We start from the raw sequence: 13844 nt of genomic DNA, 5'->3' as shown, positions 1-13844 counted from the left end.
TGTTAAATGACATTACAGGGTCAGATGCTGCACTTTATGTATCCTGCCAAAAACCACTGAATGTAGTGGGGGAGAGTGTGAACTACAGGGTAAATTATTATCCATGTGGTGCAGCAGTGCTCCAAAATGAGTTCACCGAGTGCTATGAATGTGCCACAATGATGGGGGAGGTAGTTGGTGTGGGAGGAGTGGGGTGGGGGGTGGGGAGTATACAAGAACCTCTTATGTTTTTTAATGTAACACTTTTTGTGATGTATATATCTTCAAAAAATACAATTTACAAAAATGATGAGGGTGGGGTGGTGGGGTGTGGGTTATATGGGATCCTCTTATGTTTTTAAATGTAACATTCTTTGTGATCTATTAACTTTAATTAAAAAATGTAAAAAAATAAAAAATAAAATAAACTTAATTAGAATTTTGAAAAAAAACCAAACTCATTCTATAGCAGAATTATGGAATAATGTTTTACTTAAATCTGTTTCTCAAAACACCATCAGATTTAGATTTCTTTAGGAGATACTTTCACCAGTTTGGTGTTCTATTCTACAGGTTAAACTTTATTAATTATTAAAGATATTAGGGAGATTGTCATTCACTGCTTTTCTTCTTCTTGAAAAGACCTAGGAGTCTTGATAGACTGATCAGCCATTCTTAAAGGCAAGGCAAAAATGATATCACCACGATGATTTTTAATGAAGCCACTCAAAGTACCATTAATATCATCAACAGCCATATCTTGTCCCTCCTTAAATAAAAGAGCTGAACAGGTTAAATCTGATGCTATTACATAATACATTGATGTCTATCTAGAAGGGATCAATATGCCTAGGCCCTGTTTAGATAACTAATCTGTATGGTTAAAAGACTATGAAGCTTGGCAGCAGAATCCAGGCCAAGGAATGTCTCTGTAGAGGCTTTTCAGCAAAAAGTTCTTCAAAGCAATGCCCAGGCCTCTAATGTAGCAGACTGAAAATGCTCCAATTAAAGGGCAGGTTATTATGTAAAAAGAATGTTTATTTGTCATGGTGAGGCCTTAATATGAGATTAATATCAAGGATACAATGACAACAAGTATTGTGAAAACTGCACAAAATCACCTAGTTTGCAAGACATTTCATTTAAGGTTTTTACCTTCTTTAGGATCACAAATGACCATAGCTGTAGACCTTTACAAGGACAAAAAGAGCTCCTAATGGAGCTAAGGTCCAAAGGCAGAAGCAGCGAAGTTGATGACCTCACCAAGGAGGTTCTTCCATTGAGAATGCTCCAGTCCACCACAGCCATTCTTTAAGATATGCATGGTTTAGTGGACCCCAGAAAAGTATGTTCTTAAGCTAATCCAGTCCTGTGGGTATAAACCTATTGTAGATGGGACCATTTGATTAGATTCAGGTAAGGGACCTTCCTTTGCCTGGATCACTTCAGTAGGGCATGACCTATGTTGGATCATAATTCTCCTACAGGAGTCCATGATATACTGGAGTAACACAAAGAGAGGAGACCATGGATGCCGCCACTGTGCCTTGTCATGTGAGAGAGAAACACCCAGAAGCTGAGAGACCTGAGAGACAGAAGCTGAAATCGGAGGAATAAAGAAGCTGAGAATAGCCACTGAAACCAGAAGCTGAAAGCAACGAGGCCCGGAGGAAAGAAGAGAGATGAGAGAGGTATGATCACCCATAGCTGCAGCTTGGGGAGAAAGCATCTCCTGATGAAGCCTTGATTTTGGACACTTTCACGACTTCAGAACTGTAAACTTCTAAGTTAATAAATCTCCATTGTAAAAGCCAACCCATTTCTGGTGCATTGCTTCTGAAGACTTTTGTAAAGTAAAACACATGGCCACCTAGATCTGCTCTCATAGATCCTATCCTGGCAAATGACAGGAAGCCTAATTTTTGTTTGTTTTTTTGTAAAATGCATTTCATGCAAATAAAAATGCTGAAACTCATAGTCAATCTCAGACCAACACAAAAGTTATAATTGCCATGCCTCTGGCTCATCTCATTTGCTACTTAAGAAGCTTCTGCGAATCATGTTGATCACAGAAAATGAGATACTGAATTTATCTAGACAGTGCTATAATCTCAGACTTTTATATCCATATACAGGCTGCAGGATCTAACATAGCCAGCTTCATCTATGTCCAGAGGGAAGTGAGCAAGTCCAGGGCTGCAGGCAGCATTTTCCCATGGAGGGATGTCAAGCTGTACCTCCCCAGGAGGATCTCTGGCTACCTTTGTGTTCATTGCCAGGTGCAGACTATATTTGGATCCTCCACAGAATCTAGTTCTGGCTTTGTCATAATGGAAGTCAATAAATATGTATTTCATGGTTGAACTGAATATGCCACTGGCTGTAATGCTCTTTGCAAGAAGGAGATTGCCATTAAACATGTGGCCTCCCAAAATGATTACTTAAAAGGTGGTCTGAATTTGTATATGTGTGTATCTAATTCTGTAGGCCCAGTGAGATCAAATTTTAATAGGCTTAGATCAGAAAATCCCAACCCATGAGAAAGTAAAGGGAGAGTGCTCATAGGAAACCATCTTTTCAAAACATCAACCTCTCAGAATTGTTCATTTCCAATTGTGAGCTATAAGAAAATAAGGGTTATCAGTCATTTTTTTTTCTTGAATAGCTATGCCCTATCAATGGACAGGCATATTTGTCATTTCCTTTTCCTTCTCCCCTGCCTACTTCCCTGTTGCTGCCACGTAGAAGAAAATTGTCTCTGAGCAGAAAAAAAATCCCTGCCAACTTACTCACTAAACAGAAATAGATGAGATGCTTCAATACCTAGGAACACTTCCAAGCAGAATCTAAAGGATATCAAAGACTAAAAACTTTCATTTGTTTCTGCTTATTTTTCTAGTAACTTTTCTCCCTTTTGTTGTGATCAGGACACACCCTCTGTGTCCTCAAGAATGCCTCACGTTTGTCGTCCAGACATAGTCTGAGGGGACCATGTCCCTGAATGATGGGATAGCTTGCTGTCTACACTGTTGAACCCCTGGCCTTTTCCTGTCAGGGAGGTGCAGGAGAAAAACTTTAATTTGTGGACCTGCATGGAAAATGGAGACGCCTTTTGCTGACACTGCTCTCCTGCAGCTTGTAATTGCAAAATGAAACTTGCTGTGTTACTAATCTAGAAAGGCAGCTGGAATTTCATCTTTCTGTTCTCAAATGCACTGTTAATGTCATGTTGGATTATATGATAACTGTGGGCTAAATCCTTTAATAAGTTATCTTACCCATACTGCAGCTGGTACAGTGAAGCAAAGTGGGCTAGGTAAGACGTCAGAGAGACAAGAGGACTGGATTCATGAACCAGGTTCAGTTGTGGGATTTGATTTGATTTGCTGTCTGGTTCACTTGTTTCTGGGTAGAGACCACCATAAGTTTATTCTACATATTGTGATTGATCTTGCCAATTTTGTCAGTTGATTTATTTATTCTCCATGTAAAACATACATATAAGGAAAGCACCTGCATTAGTTGCCATTACTGAAAGTGCCTATTCCTATAATTGTTCTTTTTCCCAGTGTCATCTTATGGTAGGTGGGTGGGATAAGAGGGGGGAGTGTCTTCTTACTTTGTTTCTCCCAAACAACCTAGAATAGGGACCTGAACATTTTGTCTGTTCCCATAATCATGACTGGCGGTTTATTGCTCTTTACCCCATAAGGTTTAACCGGGGTCAACACTCTCAAGAGAGAGTGGATGAGATGGACACAGTGCTGAGTTTGTGTATGGAAATTGTGGGTTCAAATTCAGGCTCTGACCTTCACCAACTTTGTGAATTCTCTGGGTTTCACAGCTTCATTTGTAAACAGCAGGTTATGTTACCCTCCCACTTCAGAGAGTAAGAGTCAAGGGATATAATGGACATGGAAATACTTTTTAACATAGGAAAAGCAATATAAAAACATAAGACATGTATTTATAAGACACATTTAAAAAAAAAAAGATGTGAAAGTCAACTTATGAAATTGAGTATAAAGTTTCCCAAGGCAGATAATAACCAAAATTTAAAAAGGTAATAATAGGTATACTTACATGGGACAAAATGGATAAGGATCAAATGCATCATTAAGAATTGAATGGGGGAAGTGGATTTGGCTCAACTGATAGAGCATCTGCCTACCACATGGGAGGTCCAGGGTTCAAACCCAAGGCCTCCTAACCTGTGTGGTGAACTGGCCCATGCGCAGTGCTGATGCGTGCAAGGAGAGCTGGCCCATGAGGGGTATCCCCCACATAGGGGAGACCTATGCTTGAGGAGTGTGCCCCATAAGGAGAGCTGCCCCAGGTGAAAAAAGTGCAGCCTGCCCAGGAGTGACACCACACACATGGAGAGCTGGCGCAGCAAGATGATGCAACAAAAGGACACAGATTCCCAGTGCCACTGACAAGAATACAAGCAGACACAGAAGAACACACAGTGAATGGACACAGAGAGTAGACAACGGCGGGGGATGGGGGGGCGGGAAGGGGAGAAAATTAAAAAATAAATCTTTAAAAAAAATTGCATGGTAAATTCATAATGAAAAAGGTTCAACTCATCACAAATGTGTAGCAATTGTTATATTTTATATGAAAATATAATAGCCTCAAATAAAGTAAAAAAGAAACAAGAAGATATAAAATCAGTCATCATAGTAAAAAATTTCATTTCTCTGTCAAACAAATGATAACATGTACCTAAGAAACAAAAATTATATTTGAAAAAAAGAAAAAAAAATTAGGCAATTGAATTCCTGTTTACTATGGAGTACCCAGGACCTCCTGGTCAAAAATGAAAGAAGGCGTCCCAGACCTGCACAGAGGTGCATGTCTCCCTGTGGCAAAGCTATGCACCAAAAAAGACAATGACACAACCAGATAGAAAAAACAAAAAAACCCATAAGGCTTTATTATCATTCACCAGAGACCAATGGTTCCCAAGTTTAGCTGATCATTTGAGGTATGTATCGTAATGTATTCTTGGCCCCTATCCAGACCTATTGGAGGTGAGGCCTGGAAATCTGTCCTTTTGGAGTTTCCTGAGTGATTCTGACAATCAGGAGCATTTTGGAATCACAGTCCTAGGCTCTGAATTTCTTGAAGGTGGGAACTGTATATCTTGGTATTTTGAAGCCTCAGCACCAAGCACATGACCAAATGATGACCACATATTCTTTGTACAAATATTCACTGAGGGCTACTCTATGCAGACACTGTGCTAGCTACAGGGACACAACCAGCATAATCTTGGCCACTACGGGGTAGATTGGTGGGATGGGTGGTACAATACAGTGACATGTGCCTGCTAAAGAGGCTGAGCTGTTGAAGTGTTTTAAGCAGTACTTTGATATGATCTGATGGTGTTGAACTAATCAGTTTGGCCTTCATCTTTGTTTCCTGAGACGATCCTATTTTCCAGGCCTTGTGGGCAATATTTCCTCTAGAAAATAGCAAGAAACTTTAATAAAAACATTTTGTGACTCTTCTCATTGGCCAGCTTTCTTGTTTCCCCCATTTTCCCTGGATATATGCAGCATGTTCATTTTTATACAAACAGCCTGTGGAAGGCAAAGGCTAGAGCAGATGCGAAGTCTAACACTACAGGTGCAGAGCATAAGATGCCAAAGGACATGCCATGAGAGGGGAGAGTGAGAAAATTGATCCTTAGGGAAACCTCACTCAAAGAGCAAATGAGTTTTTAAAACTGAAAGAGACTGTGAGAAGGAAAGTTAAAAGTCCAAGATCGTCTTGGAATGTGAAGAAGAGCAAATGTTCTTGATTCAACCAAAACAAGGCTGGCTGACCCCAATGCCTGACTGACCCTAAGAATGCTGGCTGACCTCAGCTTTTGCCCATCCCTTGAACCAAACTTGAACCTTATGGAAGTCATTGAAGTCATTGGGAAGATCATTGGAAAATATTTTCTTCTCTTAATCTGATTTGTCTGAGATTGCTCAAAGAGAGCTTTGCAGACCCACAGAGGAGAGAGCTCTTTTTTCTATTTTATACGTGCTTTTAAAATTAAATTCAAGTGTGGTAAAATACATACATATTTTATATAAATTTTATGTTGTATAAAGAACATAAAGTTTGTCCTTTTAACCATGTTTGATACAGTGGCATTAGTTATAGTCATAATACTGTGCAACCATCATCACTATCCATTACCAAAACTTTTTCATCACCTCAAACAGAAACTCTGTCCATCTGGCTTCCCATTTGGCCCACCCCCCACCTCCATCCCCTGTTAACTTGTACTCTGTTTTCTGTCTTTATGAATTTGCCTATTCTAGATATTACATATAAGTGGAATCATAGTCCAGTGTATTTCACTCAACATGATGCTTTCAAGTTCATCCATATTGTAGCATGTATAAGAACTTCATTCCTTTTTATGGCTGAATAATATTCTATTGCATGTATTTACCACATTTTGTTTCTCCATCCATCTGTTGATGGGGGCTTGCATTCTTTCCACTCTTTGGCTGTGACTATTGGTGTGCAAGTATCTGTTTGAATCCCCATTTCCATTTCTTGTGGGCATATACCTGGGAGTGGAATTGCTGGTTTATATAGCATTTCTGTGTTTAATATTTTGAAGACCTGCCAAACTGTTTTCCACGTTGACTGGCTACACCTGTTACATCCCTATCATGAATGTATGAAGGTTCCAATTTCTTCACATACTTGTCAACACTTATTATTTTCTATTTTAAAAAATCACAGTCATCCTAGTAGGGTGAAGTGGTATAAATATCATTGCAGTTTCTTAAATTTATTTGTATTGGAGAAGCTCTAGATTTAAAGAAAGATCATGGGAAAAACTAGAGATCCCATATGCTCTCACACATATAGTTTTTCCTATTATTAACAGTTTGCATTAGAGGTAACTTTGCTACAATTGATAAAATGACATTATTATCATTATGTTAGTGACTAGAGTCCACAGTTTACACTGGGGTTCACTGTGTTTTATAGACCTTTGGTTTATACAACCTAAAATTTCATCCTTTAACCACATTCAAATATGTAATTCAGTGATGCTAATTACGTTTATGATGTTGTGCTACCATCAACACCATCCATTATGATTAACATTTCCAACAGACCAAACATAAATGCTGTATTCATTAAGCATTAACTCCCCATCCCTACCCTCACCCCATTCCCTGGTAACCTTGGTATTTTAGTTTCTGACTGTATGAATTTCTTATTCTAATTATTTCCTAAAAGTGAGATCATAAAATACTTGTTCTTTAGTGTCTGGCTTATTTCACTCAACACTATGTCTTCAAGGTTCATCCATGTTGTTGTATGTAACAGAATTTCATTTCTTTTTATGGCAGAATAACATTCCATTGTGTGCATATACCACATTTTTTTTACCCAATCATCTCTTAATGAACAGATGGGTTGCTTTCATCTTTTGGCAACTGTGAATAATACCACTATGAACATGGGTGTGCAAATATCTATTCAAGTCCTTACTTTCAATTCTTTAGGGTATATACCCAGAAGTGGGATTGTTGGATCATATGGTAATTCTATACTTCACTATCTGAGGAACCACCAAACTGTTTTCCACAATGGCTGCACCATTTTATATTCCCAAAAACAATGAACAATGAGTGTTCTTATTTTTCCACATCCTTTCCAACACTTGTAATTTTCCATTAAAAAAAAAAAGCCATTCTAATGGTGTGAAATGGTAGCATCTTTGGTTTTGATTTGCATTTCCCTAATGGTTAGTGATGTTGAGCATCTTTTTATGTGCTTATTGGTCATCTACATATCTTCTTTGGAGAAATACCTTTTCAAATCTTTTGCCCATTTTAAAAATTGGATTTTTGTCTTTTTGTTGTTGAGTTGAAGTATTTATGTATTCTGGATATAAAAATCCTTATCAAATATGTGATTTCTAAATATTTTCTCTCATTCTGTAGGTTGTCTTTTTATTTTCATGGCAAAGTCCTTTAATGTACAAAAGTTTTTAATTTTGATAAAGTCCCAATTATTTATTTTTTTCTTTTGGTGCTCATGCTTTTGCAATAAAATCTAAGAAACCATTGACTCACACAAGACCCCGAAGATGTTTCCCTACCTTTTCTTTTTTTTTCTTGTTAGAGCAGTTGTGGGTTTACAGAAAAATCATGCATAAAATCCACACTCCCATATACCAATCCTTTAGAAACACTTTGCATTGAGGAAAGCACATTTTTATAGTTGTACTATTAACTATAGTCCATGTTTTAACTTAGACTTCACTGTTTGTACAGTTCCCTGAATTAAAAAAAAAATTTAATAATGTATATACAATCCAAAATTTCCTCATTCAAATTTATAATTTTAGTGCTGTTACATTCACATTGTGTGTTTCTATCACCACCATCCATTACTAAAACTTTTCCATAGTTTCAAGTGGAAATTCTGTACATTTTAAGCATTAACTCCTTATTTCCCACCCCCCACTCAGTCCCCTGGTAACCTGTAGTCTAGATTCTAACTCTATGAATATGTTCCAATTATTTTGTATTCGGCTTATTTTATTCAACATGATGTCTTCAAGGTTTATCCTGATGTTGCATGTATCAGAACTTCATTCCTTTGTGCAGTTGAATAGTGTTTCATTGTATGTATATACCACATTTTGTTTCTCCATTCATTGATTGATGGCCACTTGGATTGCTCCCATCTTTTGGAAATTGTGAATAATGCCACTATGAAAATTGGTGTGCAAATACCTGTTCCAGTCCCTGCTTTTAATTCTTTGGGGTGTATACTGAGAAGTGGTATTGCTGAGTCATATAGGAATTCTATATTATTTTCTGCCAAACTGTTTTCCATAGCAGTTGCACTATTTTATATTCCCACCAGCAATGAACGACTCTTCTTATTTCTCCATATCCTTTCCAACACTTGTTAAGTTTTCATTTTTTAAATAAAAACCATTCTGGATGGTGTGAAATAGTTTCTCATTGTAGTCTTGATTTGCATTTCTCCAATGTTTAATTATGTTGAGCATCTTTTCATGTGTTTCTTGGCCATTTATATATGTTCTTTGGAGAAATATCTTTTCAAGTCTTTTTCTCATTTCTTAACTCAGTTGTTTGTCTTGGTTGTTGAGTTGAAAGATTTATTTATACATTCTGGATATTAAACCCTTATCAGATATATCGTTTCCAAATATTTCTCCCATTCTGTAGGTTTTCATTTTACTGTCATGATAAAGTCCTTTGATGTACAAAAGTTTTTAGTTTTGATGCAGTCCAATTTATCTATTTTTTTCCTTTGTTTCTTATGCTTTGGGTGTAAATACTAAGAAACCATGGCCTAATAGAAGGTTCTGAAGATGCTTTTCTAACTTTTCTTCTACGAGTTTTATAGTACTGATTTTTATATTTAGGTCTTTGTTCCATTTTGAATTTATATATATATATAGTGTGAATATGTAATATATATATATATATATATATATATAGTGTGAGGTAAGGGTCCACCTTCATTCTTTTGAATACAGACATCTAGTTTTCCCAGCACCATTCTTTGAAGAGACTATTCTTTCTGAATTGAGTGGGCTTTGTCCCTTCATCAAAGTCAGTTGGCCATAAATGTGAAGGTTGATTTCTGAACTTTAAATTTGACTCTATTGTCTGTATGTCTGACCTTGTGCCAACACCATACTGTTTTGATTGCTGTGTCTTTGTAATAAGTTTTAAGATTGGGAAGCATGGGTTCTTCAACTTCATTCTTCTTTCTCAAGATGGCTTTAGGTATTTGGGGACCCTTACCCTTCTAAATAAATTTGGTGATTGTCTTTTCTATTTCTGCAAATAAAGTTTTTAGAATATTGACTAGGATTGCACTGAATATGTAAATTATTTTGGGTTGAATTGACACTTAATATTTAGTCTTCCAATCCATGAACATAGAATGTCCTTCCATTTATTTATATCTATTTTGATTTCTTTCTGCAAAGTTTAGTGGTTTTCTATGTACAAGTCCTTTACATCCTGGGTTAGATTTATTTCTAGATATTTCATTCTTTTGGTTAATATTTTAATGAATATTTTTCTTGATTTCTTCTTCAGATTTTTATTCATTTACATTTTAAATCCTGTAAGAAGTAAAAAAGTAGAATTACATACCAAAAATACAATACAATAATACTGGCATTTATAGTTACTGATATAGTTACCTTTACCAGATCTTTATTTCTTTATGCAGCTTCAATCCACTGTCTAGTGTCCTTTCCTTTCATTTAGAAGAACTCCCTTTGGTATTGTTTGTGGGACTAGTCTAGTGGTGACAAACTCCCTCAATTTTTGTTTATCTGGAAATGCCTTAATCTCGCCCTCATTTTTGGAATACAGCTTCACTGAATATAAAATTCTTGATTAGTAATTGTGTTTTTCCCCCCAGTACTTTAAGTATTTCAATCCACTGCCTTTTGTCTCCATGATTTCTGATGAGAACTTGGCACTTATTATTAGAACTCCCTTGTATATAACACATTGCTTTTCTCTTGCAGTTTTCTCTCCTTATCCTTGGCATTCGACAGTTTGGCTACTATTTTTGTGTCTGGGTATGGTTCTTTTCATGTCTACACAGTTTGGGTTTTGTTGGACTTCAAGAATATGCATATTCATTTTTCATTAATTTCGAAAGTTTTCTGCACATATTTTGTTTACTATTCCTTTTGCCACTTACTCTCTTTCTTCTCCTCTGGGACTCCCATAATATGTATATTGGTAGACTCAATGGTACCCTACAGGTCTCTTTGGCTATGTTCATTTTTTTTTTTCTGCTCTTCATCCTGAATCATGTCAATTGGTTTGTCTTTGAGTTCACTGTTTCTTTCTTCTGCCAGCTCCAATTTGCTATTGAAACTCTCTGGGAATATTTTCTTTCATGTTTTGTGGTTTTTGTCTCCAGGATTTCTGTTTGGTTCTTTTTAAAAATTTCTATTCCTTTATTGATATTTTCATACTGTACTTTCATCATTTTCCTGATATCCTTCCATTGTTTCTCTGTGTTTTCCTGTATCTCCTTGAACATATTAAAGATCATTTTTTTCATAGTCTGATTTTCTTCAATGAAGGTTTCTGAAATTTTTATCTATGTGCCTTTTGAATGGGTCATCATTTCTTGTTTCTTTGTCTTATAATATTTTGTTGTACACTGTATATTTTAATATTTTAATGTAACTCTGGGGTTTAGTCTCTGAGCTGTCTATTCCTTAAATATGTGAACAGCTATTTATATGAAGAGATTTCTTGAGTGCCAGGACCAAAGTAAAATAAACAAATGAGAAAAACACCTTTGCCAGTCTTTGCAAATTGGCTCTGAATTGGTATTTTAACTCCCCTATCAAGAAGTTCAGCCCAACGTGAAAGTGAAATGCAGAGTTCTCTTTGTGTTTTCTGTGCTTCTGTCGTGTCCTGGACTTGTACTTGCTTGTGGATTTATGATTTCCCCATTTAAAAGAATTCAAATGTTTCTTCTACTCCCTATGAAATAGGCATTCCCCCATCCTGGGTGCTCTATTGTATGACTTAAAGCCATTAATCCTTTTCCCCAGGCTACTTTGGCTTGATATTTCCTTCACTGCTTTAGCTGTCTGTAAGCTGTTTCTGCAAGACAATTTCTAGGAGCATGATCCAGTGACCATTTTCCTTTTTCAGTCTTTCAGATTGCAGACCAACAGATTGGCACCACTATACAGGAGCCCTAGTATGTGCATAGAAATTACTGTGCTCCCTCCAGTACCATAGTGGGATCCCACCACACTAGGGAGGGGATATGGGAAGGACTAGCAAGGGTGCCTCATGCTCCTCCTACCATTTTTAAAACTGCATTTTCCTAATTTGGCACTTGCCCAGTTACTACGACCATTTAGCCATTTTCTGGAGTTTTGCTGCTGAATATATGAACGAGTGAAAAAATTAATAGATGGCATTTCCTAGGCCTGATGAAGACAATTCACCAAATATGAGACTAAAATCCATGAAAACCAAGAATCAGAAGGTTACCATTTTGGGGGTGTAAATGTAACTCAGATTACTAGGTAGGGAGCAGAGACTTAAGATGTAGCCTCTGCTAGGTGTTCAGAATCTGAGCATAACTGAATATATAGACATAGAGCTCTGAACTCTATAGGCAGCTCACTGAAGGAGAGGTCTGGTATTAGATTTGGCACAGAGGAGGGGTTCAGACCAGAGCTGAGCTTCGAAGGGTGAAGAGGGTTTGGATAGGCTGAAAAGAGGGAAAGCAAGCACCTTAAGTAACAGGCTGAGAAAAAGCACAGAGGTGGTTTGAACCATAATAATAATGTTTGTGGGACAGTGACCTGACCAAAGACGCTACTGGGGCATGAGAGGGGGCAGGTTGGCTGGGACGCTGACAAGGGCATCAGGACTTGGTGGAGATGGCAAGAAGGAGACCTAGAGGCCCTTAAGTTGAAGAGCACCTCCACACCCACCTCCTGGCTGAGTGTTACTCTCAGTGATTGAGGCTGGATGGAAATCCAGCTAACATTTCTGTTGTTCTCCCAGGTGAACAGATCTGCAGATGTGTGGGGCGAGCCCTCATACACTCCCTTGTTTGAAAATTAAGCACCATAATGGAGACTAGATCACACACCTTCAAAACAAACCAAGTGCCTCTTCCCTCTAATATGATTTGCCAGATGACAGATGATCCTAATCCCTGTAATTACTTAGATACTTTAATTGACTTTTAGTGGCAATAATAAGTAACTGGAATTCAGGCCTGTAGAATTTCCTTCCTAATTGTTGCTGTTAGCCTACTCATTATAGGGATAAATAACATACCACTTTATTTAAATGACTTCCTCTGAACATGTGTCCCAGCATTTGCAGGCCCCTAGGAGAGCTGTTTGGGGTCTAGGAGCAAGGCGCTGTGTAGTTTAGGGAGCTGCTCAATTTGGTTGGCTGTTTAGTTTGATTAAGGGAGCCACGAGGTAATAACATTGACCTGCTTCCTTGTGCTTTGGATTTTAAAGGCTGTAGAAAGGATAACTGACCACAGCTTGTCAGCACGAGAGATTTACTGTCATTAGCCCAAACTTGAATGAATTACTTTAATATTAGGGAATATAAAAAATTGCCGGATACTTTCCTTTCTTAATACATTCAGAGTACTTAAACAGCTTTTCACACTTCACTTATGCATTTGGGTGTAAAGGAGGGAGGAAATCATAAAGGGCCTATGAATGGGAGTGGAGGGGAGGTGTGGACTTGACTTGGCAGAAGTCGAAAAAGGCAGATCTCAAATCAAATCCAAGAGAGCAGACCTCTCCAAGGTTGCTTGTTTTTAGGGAGATGTAGAAACTAAATAGAAATTCATTTCTGAAAAAGTTCCCAATTTTGATTTGTATTTTTCAGTGGGGTGTTAATTTAGAAAATTCTATTATAACTTGGGTTCTTTGTGTTTTGATTCAACTGTAGAAAGAAAGAACTAGACATATTGCAAGATAGATTCTAAGCCTTTATTAAAACCAGAGATGCCAGCTTGGGAGATCTGAATTGTTTCATTCAGAGCCATGCAAATATCACCTCGAACGTATTCTATTTTTTGTTTGTTCGTTTCATTTTTGTTTTTGAGTCATCCATTCTTCTGAGGATTGTGTACAAGAGACCCAGAGTTCAGGCACAGAGAATGCCTAGACCTGAACCAATTTATTTTCATTTTGCCTTCCCATGGTTCTTTTATCAAAAATATTGCCTCCTAACTCTTAGAACTCAGTGCAAGCTGTCACTGGCAATTATTTCATTTTGTTTTCAGGGGGAGGGTATCATTTCTGTCTGATCATTGAA

The 13844-nt window shown here is 37.4% G+C and overlaps 1 pseudogene; it reads right to left on the bottom strand.

Annotated features, from left to right (window-relative positions):
- Window positions 1-485: 485 nt before the first annotated feature.
- On the bottom strand, window positions 486-2006 carry LOC111763935 (magnesium transporter NIPA2-like; annotated as a pseudogene).
- Window positions 2007-13844: the final 11838 nt, after the last annotated feature.

The sequence above is a fragment of the Dasypus novemcinctus genome, chromosome 5, assembly GCF_030445035.2.
Source record: "Dasypus novemcinctus isolate mDasNov1 chromosome 5, mDasNov1.1.hap2, whole genome shotgun sequence".
In the NCBI taxonomy this organism is placed as follows: Eukaryota; Metazoa; Chordata; class Mammalia; order Cingulata; family Dasypodidae; genus Dasypus; species Dasypus novemcinctus.
The sequence above is the reverse complement of the archived record's forward strand: the minus strand, read 5'-3'. Positions and strand labels throughout refer to the sequence as shown.